Source organism: Saccostrea echinata, unplaced genomic scaffold (assembly GCF_033153115.1).
Source record: "Saccostrea echinata isolate AGI-Se365-2 ecotype Australia unplaced genomic scaffold, CSIRO_AGI_Sech_v1 ptg000033l, whole genome shotgun sequence".
Taxonomy (NCBI): domain Eukaryota; kingdom Metazoa; phylum Mollusca; class Bivalvia; order Ostreida; family Ostreidae; genus Saccostrea; species Saccostrea echinata.
In genome coordinates, this window is record NW_026889782.1 from 3,627,900 (window position 1) to 3,642,523 (window position 14,624).

The following is a 14,624-nucleotide window of genomic DNA, read 5'->3' on the forward strand; positions in this document are numbered from 1 at the left end:
ATATAACATAAGAATTTCAAAGGTCCCTGCTTACTTTCAATCTGTATTGTTTAATTGGATTTTTAGGCATAATTACAAATCATTATCCTCATATTTCTTGTTTTAAGACAATGCATTGAAAATAAAACTATACATCATCTTTTTTCTCTTATGTCTTTTTTTTGGTATCGAACTGTATGTATTTCCTTTGTCTCTGACTCTTGGGTATAAAAGATTCAAGAGAAAAGCTCACGACCTTTTTACTGCAAAGTTGGACTACGTTAGAGATACTAGATTTACTGTGCAAGTTCTTCGAAAGATTATTTAGGATGAAATCAATTGGGTCATGGCAAATAATATAGTTAACCATAGTTTACTATAGTATCAAAGTTTTAGCTCACCTCAACGAAGTTGGGGGACCTTATGTAATACCGTCGGCGTCCCTCGTTAAAGTTTTTGGTGCAGTTTTCTTTTCAAGTACTTCTGTGGCCTCTATTAATCAGAGATGCATGGAGGATGCTTCTAGTATGTGTCAAGGTTTCAGATGTTGCAATTTCAGCTGAAGAATGACCAGGTTAATGTTTTAGAGCAGGTGTAAGTTCTTGGAGCAGGTTAAAGTTTTTGGAGCAGGTCTCATTTCCAAGTAACTATAAGCCCTATATTGACCAAACTTGCAAGGATAATACATCTAAGGATGCACAGTACTGGACATGCTTCGGATGCTGGACCTGACCTACATTTTCCAGATGAGTGACGAAGTTACAGTTTTTGGAGGAGGTCTCATTTTCAAGTAACTATAAGCCTTATATTGACCAAGCTTGCATGGATGATACATCTAAGGTTGTAGACTAATGGATTTGCTTTGGATGCTGGATCTGACCTACATTTTCCAGATGAGTAACCAGGTTAAAGTGTTTGGAGCAGGTCTCATTTCCAAGTAACTATAAGCCCTATATTGACCAAACTTGCATGGATGATACATCTAAGGATGCACACTACTGGACTTGCTTCGGATTCTGTATTTGACCTACATTTTCCAGGTGATACCAGATTAAAGTAAACTAAAAGGGCTATCTGAACCAAACTTGCACGGATGATGCATCAAGGGATGAACACTCTCAAACCTGCTTCAGATGTTGGATATGACTTACATTTTCTGGATGAGAAACTAGTTTTAAGTTTAAAGGTAAGTCTTTTTCCAAGTAACTGCCAGCCAAAATTGCATAAATGTTACATCGAGGGATGCTCACCACTAGATAATTAGTTTGGGACTTTGCTTACTTAAAGACAACATTCGTTGAGGTGAGCTCTGTAATCTCTGATTACCTATGTTTTTTACTATAGTAAATCAAAATTTCCATTATAGTAAATTAAAGTACCTTTATTATGGATTTCACATTGTTATATTTTATGTTCTCCAATTCATACATGCATATTGATTTATTAAATGAAACTATTACTGGTATATTTACATATTATTTCCAAATTTAACATCACTTTTAATGAATGTAAGAGATTATAAGCTTTGGAATCTTAAAAAAGATCATGAGTAAAGTTTCATAGTAAATCAAATTATTAAAGTTCTTACTATCGTTAACTATAGTATACTATAGTTACCTATAGTATGCTATAGTTACCTAAAGTTATGTAATATTGTTAATATTTGGATGTACTATGCCGAATAAAAGTCAGTGTTTGACACATTGTACACGAGAAGCTCTTTAAATCCAGGCGCGGGTATATCCTAGAGCTATCAATCTGAAACCAAGAATCAAACGTACAAATTAAACAAATAAATCAATTGTGTAGCTTTCACTGTAAAACTGTCGATGTAATAAGGGCTTCATTTGTATCTTTGTTTAACGTCGCCACACAGGTGACGTCAATTCTCTAAAATTTATTATTTTATATTTATTTCCCAATGAAATGATGAAAATTTCCATTTTTAAATACAGGTGTTTGTTTTTACTGAATAACTAAAATATCTCAGAAATCTGGCCCCAAGACCATAAACTGAGAATAGACTTAAGTCAAAATTTCAAACCAATATAACTTTTGAAATAATTTTGATATTGAAACAAAATTTTCATCATATATTTCAATTTAAATGTTATATAAAATTGCAAATTTTTAAGTAAATACATTTAAGAAAACTCAAGATATTAAAAATCAAAATTTTGACTTAAGTCTATTCTCAGATTATGGTCTTGGGGCCAGACTGATTGAGCATCATTTTTGAGGTAGGATGGATACCAAGAAACACATTGAAACATCGTGCAGTTAAATTTGTATTTGCCTTGCCCTTGCACTTTTTGGTTAAATTTGACATTTTATATCTTGACCTAAAATCGGAGCCACTTGACTGATGACAAACAAAAATACCGATGTGGAAAGCAATGGATAAACTCTTCCAAATGCCATTAAGATATTTCAAATAAAGTTACATGCTTTCATGAAGACCGTTCAACTTTGGGTGACTAATTTCGGTGGATAATATTCAGGAAACTTGTCATTTTTCTCACTGGATCTGCTGGAGACTTCATGAAGCAGTATTTCAATTTCTTCCAAATTATACCAGTAAAATAAATACCAGTAAAAATGTTCCTACCGAAGTTGATTTCCCAGTCCTCAACTCGAAACGAAATTGGTTTTTCGAGTTTGAGTAATTTAACCTTTTATTGTCTTTTTTATGATCAGGTAACTTGTCTCTTTTTTCTGACTAGATCTGTGGGAGACTTCATGAATAAACAAGTCTAAGTGTGTGAAATACTACTATTCCAAAGAAATCTAGAATCTAGACAGGGAAATGTAGTGGTTCAAATCGATTATGTAGATCAGTTTTCCATATGTCGCAGTCCTCATGAAATGATCAATTGTTTATGAATTCCAATTTCAGTTTGCAGTGCTTTTTCTCTTCTTTTCTGAATTTTAAATTATATCACAGTAGTATAAGGGGTCTGGATGGCTGGGTCAACTGAGTGCACTTTTGTCCCCCCAGATCCTGGATGGCTGGGTCAACTGAGTGCACTTTTGTCCCCCCAGATCCTGGATGGCTGGGTCAACTGAGTGCACTTTTTTTTTGGTTCCCTGGCCGGTTCAATCTAGTATACACCTTGGAAAAACCCAAGTAAAAAAAAAAAGGGGGGTCTACGTTTAATCTACGTTTTGTGCTGAGTCAGGTATAGGCAATACACAATCTTGGCATCGATTCAAGTATACCATTGTGACGTCATGTGTGTCATTCACACAGAGCAAGCCTCTCTCTATTTTCTGAAAACGGAAAAAACAACAACACAGTAAAAAAGTGTGTAAGATGATTTATTCAAAGTAAAAAATGTACATATTTACTTTTTCTTCTGGAGTTTCAGGGTCTTCTCCGTCTGGGTACCAGGAAGTTTCCTCTTGTTGTTAGCCTGCTTTTGATCCTGACTAGTCTCTATTTTCTTTTCTAGATTTCCAATCTCATTCATTATCACTCCTCTAAACACACGAATCTCAGTAATCATGTCTTCTTTAAACTCACAAATAGTCTGTTGAAGTATCTCCATTACATTGGTCATTTGATCTAAGATATCGCATATCAAACTTCTTTCATTTCCTTCAATACTATCCTGTGTCTCTGTTAAGGTTGCAGGTGAATTCATGGACTTTTCCTCTGCCATATTTTTTTACGTCTGTCTAGTACCAAATGCCCACTAAGACTGATCCAAAAATTTCCAGCTCTGCTTTATATACCCTTTTGTACGTACTGTGTACGTCTCAATACTTAGTCTTGGATCAGCGAACTACCTATGCATTGTGACGTCATACACTGTATAAATACAGCTTTTCTCCGACTTTCAGCTCATTTTGTTGTCAGATCTATCAAGATGAATTTTGATAGTGCCTTGAAACAATTGTTACATGCACAACAACTTATGAGATGGAAAAAACGGGAGAAAGAATTATTTCTCGACAGAGAACCAGAGAATTAGTTCTCAGGAAAAAAAAAATGCGAGATTAATGGAAAGATTAAAGAGAGCCAAAGCCAACCGAGCTCAACACTTACAACCTTTACGGAATCTACCTGAAGAAGAAGAAGAACCCTCTCCGTCTTCGTCACCACCTCATTCACCACCACCACCACCGAAACCAAAAACCATTTCCCAGTATTACCAACTGAGACTCAATAAAGCTAAGCATTCCAGAAAATTTAAAGCTAAAGAAGATGTCTACAGTGTGAATTTTAAAGAATTTCCAGAGGAGGAAAACAGAGGCTTTGTTCGGCAATTATTTAGAGACATGCTACAAAATGTCAAATATCAAATGCAGTGTAACCCTAACGATTATGTACGCCTGAACATTCACCACCCTTCTCTGGATTCCGACATTTGGTACGAGTTTACTCAATGTAAACATTTAAACGAGGACGTCATTTTAGACAAAATAGAAGCCGTGCAACAATCTAAGAAAGATTTTAAACTGGGAGACGGGTCTATGGAATTCGACATGTTTCATGTCAAATATCCAGAAGGCAGTGGTGGACAGAATACTAAACACCTGATGGTCAACAAGGAGAGTTTTAAAAAGAATAAAAGATCCATCGTTCAGATCGACAATCCTTGGGATAAATTTTGTTTAGCTCGAGCCATCGTAGTCACCCGGTTACACAGTCAAAAACCGGAAAATCCAGAGAGTTTAGTTGAATGGGAAAAATTATGGAAACGCATGAGATTAGGAGATTCTCAATCCTCAGACCAGAAAAACGAAGCTATAGCTCTCATGGAACAAGCCGGGTGTGATATTCATCAGCCTTGTGGACCTGAAGAATGGGGGAAATTACAACAGGTGTTAGCCCCTCGCTATCGACTGAAAATATTTCAGTTCAAGTCCACCTCCTCTAAACTCAGTTTAGAGCCCATATACAAAGGCGGCGGAGATGGAACTTGTTTAAATGTTTTGTTAGACGATCATCATTACGATGCTATTTTGTCTATGCCAGCTGTGACGGGCAACCCATATTACTGTGATCATTGCGATGTGGGCTACAGGAACATTACAGGCCATCGTACCAAGTGTCCTTACCGCTGTTCATTTTGTTTAACGGACACTCCCTGCCCTCCAGACGGGAGCCACATTCAATGTTATCAATGCCAGGGATTTTTTCAGAGCAGAACTTGCTACGAAAACCATTTAAAACCTCACAGTAAGAATACGGTCACAACAGTATGCAGTTTAATGGGACGATGCGACCATTGTGAGAAATGGATGCCTAAAATGTTACTCCCTCATCATCATTGCGGAGGACAGAAACAATGTAAGATCTGTAAGAAAACTGTAGACACGGATCATCAGTGCTACGTTCAACTGAAGCCTGAGAAAAAGAAAAAGAAAGGCAAAGAGACATTACAGTTTTATATTTATTTCGATTTCGAATGTACACAGGAAAACGGCATCCACGTCCCTAATTTATGTGTGGCACACCGCGTATGTCAACATTGCGGACACTTACCCATAGAAGATCCCTGTCCTCACTGTCGACACATGGGACCCTGTCAACACGTGTTTAAAGGCCCAGATACCTTAAAACACTTCATGGACTGGTTATTACAGCCCGACATAGGCAATAAGAATTCCGCCTTATTACACGACGAGGCTATCATCATTGCCCACAATTTCAAAGGATATGACGGACAGTTCATTTTAAATTACCTGGTGCATTCCGCCTGCATGACGCCTACAGTCATCATGAACGGCAGTAAAATCTTATCCATGCAAATCTGCGGATTGAAATTCATCGACTCTTATAATTTTTTACCTTTTGCTCTGTCTAAAATGCCCTCTGCTTTCGGATTCACCGAACTGAAAAAAGGGTATTTCCCTCACTTTTTTAATACAGAACAGAACCAGAATTATGTGGGGCCTTATTCACCTGCGGCATTCTACAATCCGGACGACATGTCTATAAGTGGACGACAGGCTTTTTACCAATGGTACGAACAACAAACCGGAAAAGTGTTTGATTTCCAGAAGGAATTTTTAGACTACTGTATTTCAGACGTCGATATTTTACGACGATGCTGTGCTCAGTTTCGAGCCACTCTCAAGAGCTTGGTCAATGTAGACCCCTTCCAGGAATCCATCACTTTTGCCAGTGCGGCCAATTTAGCTTACCGTCGAGGATTCATGCCTGAAGATACCATTGCCATCATTCCCAACATGGGGTATCAGCCTGCGCGTCAATATTCCGCCAAAGCCTGTCGGTGGCTAACCTGGATGAGTCACCAGAGCGGATCTCACATACGACATGCTAGAAACGGAGGAGAAGTCAAGATCGGAAGTTATACTGTAGATGGATACCAGGAAGCTACTCGTACCATCTACGAATTTTACGGATGCTATTGGCACGGATGCCCTACCTGCTATCCGAATCTACAGACCGAAACTCATCCTCACCGGACACAATTTACTTACCAGGAATTACACGAGGAAACTTTAAGGAGGAATACGGTCTTAGAGGAAATGGGGTATTCCGTACATAGTATCTGGGAACACGATTTCGATCAACAAGTACAAAGAGAGGTGGCATTACAGAATTATGTACGAGACCTGGACATTCCAGATCCTTTGAACCCCCGAGAAGCCCTGTACGGAGGCCGAACGAATGCTACAAGATTGTATTGTGAGGAGGGGGACATGAGATACGTGGACGTCTGTTCCTTATACCCTTACGTGTTAAAACACAGACCTTTTCCTTTGGGCCATCCTCAGATCATAACAGACCAATTCCAGGACGTGAGAACTTATTTCGGCCTCATTCACTGTCGGGTCTTACCACCCCGAGGCCTTTATCACCCCGTTTTACCTTATCGCACAGGAGGCAAGTTATTATTTCCATTATGTCGAACCTGTGCGGAACGACAGGACTCTACTTCTAAACATCGATGTCAACACACAGACCAGGAACGCAGTCTTACAGGTACTTGGGTGACTACAGAATTACATAAAGCCTTAGACATGGGATATACTTTAGAGCGGATTTACGAGGTTTGGCATTTTCCAGAAAGCAGTCAAGATTTATTCAGATCTTACATCGATACCTTCTTAAAGATCAAACAGGAAGCTTCTGGATTCCCACCTGATTGTCAGACGGAGGAACAAAAACTAGATTACATTCGTAAAGTAATAGACAGAGAAGGCATTAGAATGGACCTGTTAAGTATAGAAAAAAATCCTGTGCGAAGAACGATAGCCAAACTCTTTATAAATTGCTTGTGGGGAAAATTCGCTCAACGCCTCTTATTACCTAAAACTCGATACTTGACCGAAGAAGAGGAAGTACAGCAACTCCTACAAGATTCGACCATTGACATCAAAGGGATAGAACTCTTAGAAAATAAAGAGCAGCCCGAATCTGACATGATGCTAGTGAATTATCAAGAGAAACAAGAATTCGTAGAAGAGTGTCCCTTCGGAAACGTGGTACTGGCCTGTTTCACTACCGCTCATGCCCGATTACACCTCTACGAGACTTTACAACCTTTAGGAGATCGGGTCCTTTATTTCGATACGGACAGTATCATATACCAACATAAGGAGGGACAATTTAATCCTACCCTTGGCCACAGTTTAGGAGAATGGACCGATGAATTAGACGGGGACCACATTATCAAATTCATGTCAGGAGGTCCTAAAAATTATGCTTACCTCACCGCCAAGGGAAATTCCGTGTGTAAAGTCAAAGGATTGACTCTTAATTATCGGGCTTCCAATATCGTGTCACCAGAGACATTAGAAAAAATGCTCAAGAAAGAAATGGATGAAATCCAAGTCTCGTATCCCTACAAAATACAGAGGACTCGTCAACATGAAGTCAAGACAGTACCTTTAGAAAAACAATATAGAATTGTCTATGATAAGAGACAATTAATGAATGATTATAATACTTTACCCTATGGTTATTAAAAACATACTGTATTTCAAAATGTGTTATTATTTTATGGGGAAAACCCCTAAAAAATGAAAGGGGTTATAAAAAGGGGACAAACATATTTGAACACTTCAGTCATGGCTGATCATTCTAGGGAGCCAGAGGGGGTTCCTGTTTACCCTAACTATGCTCTGCTCTTAAAGAGAGAAGCTACCTTTAAAGAGGGATGGCCCGAGTCTTTAAAAGGATTATTACCCAACCTAGCCAAAGCCGGATTTTATTACAGGGGAGTGGGTGATAAGACCACTTGTTTTCATTGTGGTATGGGTTTCACCAACTGGGAACCTACAGACGATCCTAATGTAGAACATGCGTATTGGAACCCTAATTGTCCTAACATCAATACCTATAAAGGACGTGAGTGGGTGGTGATCGTATTTATTAACCATTTACTCCGGGTGGGATACAAAGTTTCACCTGAAATTAAACCTCTACTAGACCAAACCTCTACAGAGATTCAGGCCACAGGAAAATGTCACATTTGTTTAGAGGGAGAATTACAAATGGCTTTACTCCCTTGTGGACACGTATGTTGCTGTTCATTATGTGCTCCCACCTTCCGGTATTGCCCCATCTGTCGATCCGATGTGAAGAGAACTCAACGTATATTTCTGTGTTGAATAAAAAGGATTGAAACCCAATTTTTCTCTTCATTTATCATCATGCAACCTGATGAGACACTCCCGTCTTTTCAATTAAAACACGAATTTACCATGGTGGTAGCAGGACCATCTAAATCAGGGAAAACGGAATTTGTTAAGAAATTAGTGGAAAATTTACATTGGATTACCCCCATGCCACAAAAAATTGTCTGGTGTTATCGAGAATGGCAACCTGCTTATACTTCTTTAACAGATCAGGTCTCCTTCATTCGAAATATTCCAGAAGACGATGAGAAATTAGTGGCCAATTTAAGTATTCCTCACTTACTCATTTTTGACGACATGATGGGAGGAAAAGCCATCGAATCGATCGTGGATTGGTTTACCCGTAAAGCGCATCATCGGAATACCAGTGTGATTTACATCACTCAGAATTTATTTGATCGGGCACCACAGCATCGCACTATTAGTTTGAATGCTCATTATTTAGTGTTGTTTAAAAATCCCAGAGACAAATCTCAAATCAGTGTCTTGAGTCGACAGTTAGCCTTACCTCATTTGATGTCGGCCTATCAAGAAGCCACCAGTGTTCCTCACGGGTATCTCCTGGTGGACTTGAATCCACAGACCCCAGACGAATACAGATTGAGAAGTCGATTGTTTGAATTGTTAACTATACACATGCCACAAGAGTATAAATAAAAATGTACCAACATTAAACTTGTCATTTATCATTATACAGTCGTCATGGGTCGACCTCTCTCAGCCAAGAGTAAATTAGTGAAAACGTTACGACGTTTACAGCGGGAGCGAGATCCTGCCAAGCGAGCCCATTTAATCGAATTAGGACGTAAAGCTTTATTGAATTGGTTTGCTATGGGAGCTCGAAATTTGATACGTGGGGTCTTACCTATTAATAAACAGACTCAAAAGTTTATTAATAATCATCGTCAAGATTTAAGTATCATAGCCGATAAGTCGGCGAGTGATCAAGACAGAAAAAATGCCATTTTAAAACGCGGAGGAGCCGGATTTCTAGGCGGAGTCATCATTCGTCATTTATTTAAATGGAATGCACCTAAGAAACGACGTGTTCGTCGTTTAAAAAGTGTGGTAGTGCGAGTCAATAATAAGAAACAAAGAGTGTTTCCAGATTGGATGGTCCGAGTAGGAGGAGCAGCTCAAAAGACCAGAAAGAAGAGAAAACCTCCTAAGAGAAAACCTCCTAAGAGAAAACCTACTCAAAGAAAAGGTGGTAGAAAGAAAAAAACGACTCCCAAAAGTCCAGCTCAACGAAAAGCCATGCCTGAAAGTTTAAAAAAAATCAATCAGTATTATAAAGAACAAAGACAAAAAACTATTGGGGAATTATTAAAAAAACAAGCTGAAATGAGAATGGATCGTCCTATGGGACCCATAGGCAGTCAAAGAGCTCCCGATTTAGAAATGTTTCCTCAAGTCAATGTGGGAATTCACACTCCTAGAATTAAAGTACCCATTCACACTCCTAGAATTAAAGTACCCATTCACACTCCTAAAATAGCACGCTTTCAACCTCTGACTGCTTCTACACCTCAACTTCCTAAAGGAATGAGATATAAATGCCGATATTGTTCTAAATTCTACGTCACCCAGAAAAATAGAGACAAACACGAGAAGGCCAAACACGACATGTATGCTCCTCCTCCTTGAGAGTATAAAAAGGGGAGAAACCTGGAACATGTCCTCATTTTAACCCCACGATGGCTAAGAAGAAGAAAAGATGCTGTTCTACACGATTAAAACCTCATTGGCCTCTTTTAAGAGTGTTATCGGACCCTCACTATTCCTCTCCATTAAAGACGGGTATTTTAAAACATTGTTCTGGAGATTGTATTCTCAAAATCTGCGAGATCGTGTACAACCTATTAAAAGGAGTGTTACCTCTCAGTTCGGCTCATAAACGAAAACTAGCTACTAAGAAACACATCTTCAGGAGACTGGTCAAACCTCAATCTGTCCAGAAACGACGAGCTTTATTACTTCAACAAAAAGGAGGAAACATTTTACCCCTATTAATCTCAGCAGCACCTTTATTGTTGGATGCCGGTCAATCCGTCTATAAAGTCCTCAAGAAGAAGAAGAAGAAGAAAATATGAGTCGTAAAATGGTGTCAGTTCCTGAAGTCTTATTAAATGATCTCAAGGCCAAATTACCCAAACCTCCGGAATTTCAATCCACCATCAGTTTAGGTCAGGAATTGGACGAGATTACAAGACGTGAAGATTTAACCCCAGAAGAAAAAGTCGCTTTATATGGCCAGGAACTTCATCGATATAGGAATTATTTACAACAAGCTAGACAGGAACCTATTTCTAAACTGAAAATTCCGGCAGCAGCTCCAGCAGCCCCAGCAGCAGCAGCAGCAGCATTACCAGCAGCTGAAATTGACGATGAAATTCTTGAAACAGTGAATAAAAACATGAAGAGAAAAGCTGGATTATTATTAAATCATTTAAAGAAAAACCCTAAAGTATTAACTTGGAATAAAGAAGGTGAAATTAGTTATCGAGGTCAAAAAATTCCCGATTCTAACATTGTGGATTTAATGGCTGATAGTATGAGATCTTATTCTCGTAAAACTCATCCGGTTCCTACAGGATTAGAACAATTTGCTCAAGCTTTAAAAGAAACGCGTACTCCTCTAGAATATGTGAGCAATGGAAACCTTATAAAAGCCATGCAGAGACCTGGAAAAATCAGTACTCCTAAAAGTCACGAAATAGACGATAGTGGATTTTCTTCCTTTTTGACACTCCAGTGAGTAGACCTGTAGGGGATAGAGGAACCGTCATTAAAAAACCCATTTCAACTCCTGTAGGGACAAGGGTAGGATCCAGATATAGTCCTTTAGCTCGAAAGAAATTAAAAGCCCAAGTCGAAGAAGACATTAGAGCTTTTAAAGCTAAAAAGGAAGAAGAAAAGAAATTAGGACAAATTGATGAAAATTGGCTTTCATTGCCTAAAATATGAAAAAGAAACAAGTAGAAGATATTTTAAAAGAGATTTATTATGATCCTAAAAGAGGGTACGGAGGAATACAAGCTTTGTATCGTCAGGTCAAACCTTTAGGAATTTCCCTGAAAAAGATTCGAGAATGGTTAAAAGAGCAAGATACTTATACCTTACATAAACCCATTCAAAGAAAATTCCGGAGACAACAGACTAGAGTGACCGATATAGACGAACAATGGCAATTAGATTTAGCAGATGTGTCCAGATTAAAGAAACATAATGATGGATATACTTTTTTATTATGTGCCATTGACGTCTTATCTAAATATGCCTGGGTAGTGCCTTTAAAACGGAAAACAGGAAAAGAAATGATTCGAGGATTACAAGAGATTTTTCAACAAGACGGTCGACGTCCCCTCCGCATTCAATCGGATCAAGGAAAAGAATTTACTAATCGAGAATTTTTACAAGCTTTTAAATCCATTCATTTTTTTACTACTCGTAATACGGACACTATAGCCAGTATCGTGGAACGATTTCAGCGTACACTCAAAGCACGCATGTGGCGTTATTTTACTCGTCATAAAACCAGACGGTATGTAGAAGTTTTACCGGATTTAGTGTATGCTTACAATCATACCTATCATCGGAGTATCAAAAGAGCCCCAGTTCAAGTGAATGCTTCTAATGTGTTAAAAGTCTGGAAAACTTTATATGGGACATCGAATCGAAAACAATTTCTTAAACCTCAGTTTAAAGAAGGAGATCAGGTCCGCATCAGTAAAGCCAAACGCACATTTGAAAAAGGATATTTACCTAACTGGACCACAGAACTGTTTACCATTTCTAAAAGAGTTCCTGGAAGGTATCCTTACGTGTATAGAGTGCAAGATTATAACGGAGAGGAATTAGAAGGGACTTTTTACGAAAAAGAATTACAAAAGATCATTAAAAAAGACGACGTGTACGAAGTGGAGGAAATCTTGGGGTATAAAAAGCGACGCGTCGGGGAAAAAATCATTCAAGAAGTCAAAGTTCGGTGGAAAGGATATCCCCCTAGTTTTGATTCATGGATTCCCCAAACGGATCTCATCAAATAACGCCTCATTGGAAATTTTGTGGAGAGAATATTCCTCGAGAAGAAATCGTTTATTTCGCCCAATTATTTATCTGTGTCTCTCTTATCATTACCAGTGTGGTCATGTTAGCTTTACATGATCCTAATCGAGAATATTGGATGGTATGTGTCAGTTCTTCAGTGGGTTATATCATGCCTAGTCCTACGATGATGCATCATACCCCTAAGAAGACCACGAATGCACAGGGTTAATGTCTTAAAAATAAATACACCACAGAGTATATATATAAAATGAGGGGAAAAAAAAGATTCATTTCTGATCTGACTGAGGACAGAGCAACATGGATTTTTTAAGCTCAGAGTATCGTTGGAAAATGCAAGAACATACAGGTTCCACTAAAAAAGGAGAATGGATGAAAAATAAAGATGAATGTATCCAAGATTTCATGGATAAGAATCCGGGAGAAACAGGAGTCAATGATGTGTACCTGTATAAGAGAATCAAATTACCGGACCATGAATGTGGACAACTTATAAAAGTAATATTAGGACCATGGCGACCCCAGTATCAGGAATTCAAATGGAAAGTAAAATACGTTTTCGCTCACAAACCAGAGGGACCAGCAAGGACTTGGATTCAAGGGAAATGGATGGAAGAAATCCGTGATTGTATCAAAGATTATGTAAATAAAGTGCTCAAAGAAGGATACGACATCATGGACTGTGCTTGTGAAACAGAATATTTGTACATGAGGAGAACTTTTCCTATTCAAAAAGAATTATGTCAAAGTATTCCATGTTTGTTACTTTAATGTTATTGTGAATTAAAAATTTAAAAAAAAAAAATGTCTTATTCTCTCTCTCTCTCTTCAACTATAACATTTTTTGTGACACATGACGTCACAATGCATACCGAGCTGTGATTTGAATCTCTGCCAAGATTGTGTATTGCTTATGCCTGACTCAGCATAACGTAAACAAAACGTACACAGTAGTATCTCAATAAAAACGTAAGTCCAACACATTTTTTGCACACCACCCCCTATAGATAAAAAGGTATATAAGGCTTAGCTTTGAGTACACTGAGCTCAATCATGATTTTTTCGTGGAGACTGATCTATTTGATTGACGTAGAAAAGTATTACTGTCATTACTGTGATAGGAAAATGAACCAATGGCGTACATTTACGGTGTATGATTATCCCGGATGGCATCACAGAACTTATCGAATTTGCGAGCATTGTGAAATGCCTTTTCCACACTGGTTTGTGGATGATCCCCCTTCTATGGAGACCTGTGGATGTAACTGGTGTGTGAAATATTTCACATGGAAGTACGGGGTAGAGAATATGGTGCCCTTATGGGTCAAAGTAACGAGAAAGAGAGCTTTAAAGAAATGCCTCACCTGCTGGGAGGAAAATACGGAGGGGAGATGGAAGTGTCAACAATGTCGACAGTATCCTTGCTGTGGGAAATGTGTCGAGAACTTTGTCAAGACTTGTTACAGACTTTGTCCCTTATGTAGATATGAAGGAAATAAATCATAAAAAAAAAAATGTTGTTGGGTTTTTTTGAGATACTAAAAATAGATTGGATAAGGTTATATATAAAGAGGTATGACCCAAAATTATTCATTCTGAAAAAGTCAAGTGTAAAAGTCCGACGCCAAAAAAAAAAAATGCAGTATCGTTGGTATTGTGAGAGTTTATTTGGATGTATTTACATGCAGGGACCCTGGATGAAAACTAAAATAGGAGCCATCTTAGATTATTTTGAAAATCATCCAGGAACATCGACTCAAGATGTGTGGTTGGAAAAAAGACAGAAATTCTTACATCCTAAAGGATCTAAGGTGAGGGTCAAAATATACCATCATTATCAACAGTACAAATGGTTGATCCTAGGTCGTTGTAAATTCCAGACTCGTGTGGTTCTGGCTGAAGGTGAATGGTGTTGGAATATAGAACATTGTCTTCGTGATTTGTTCTGGAACCAGCAAAAA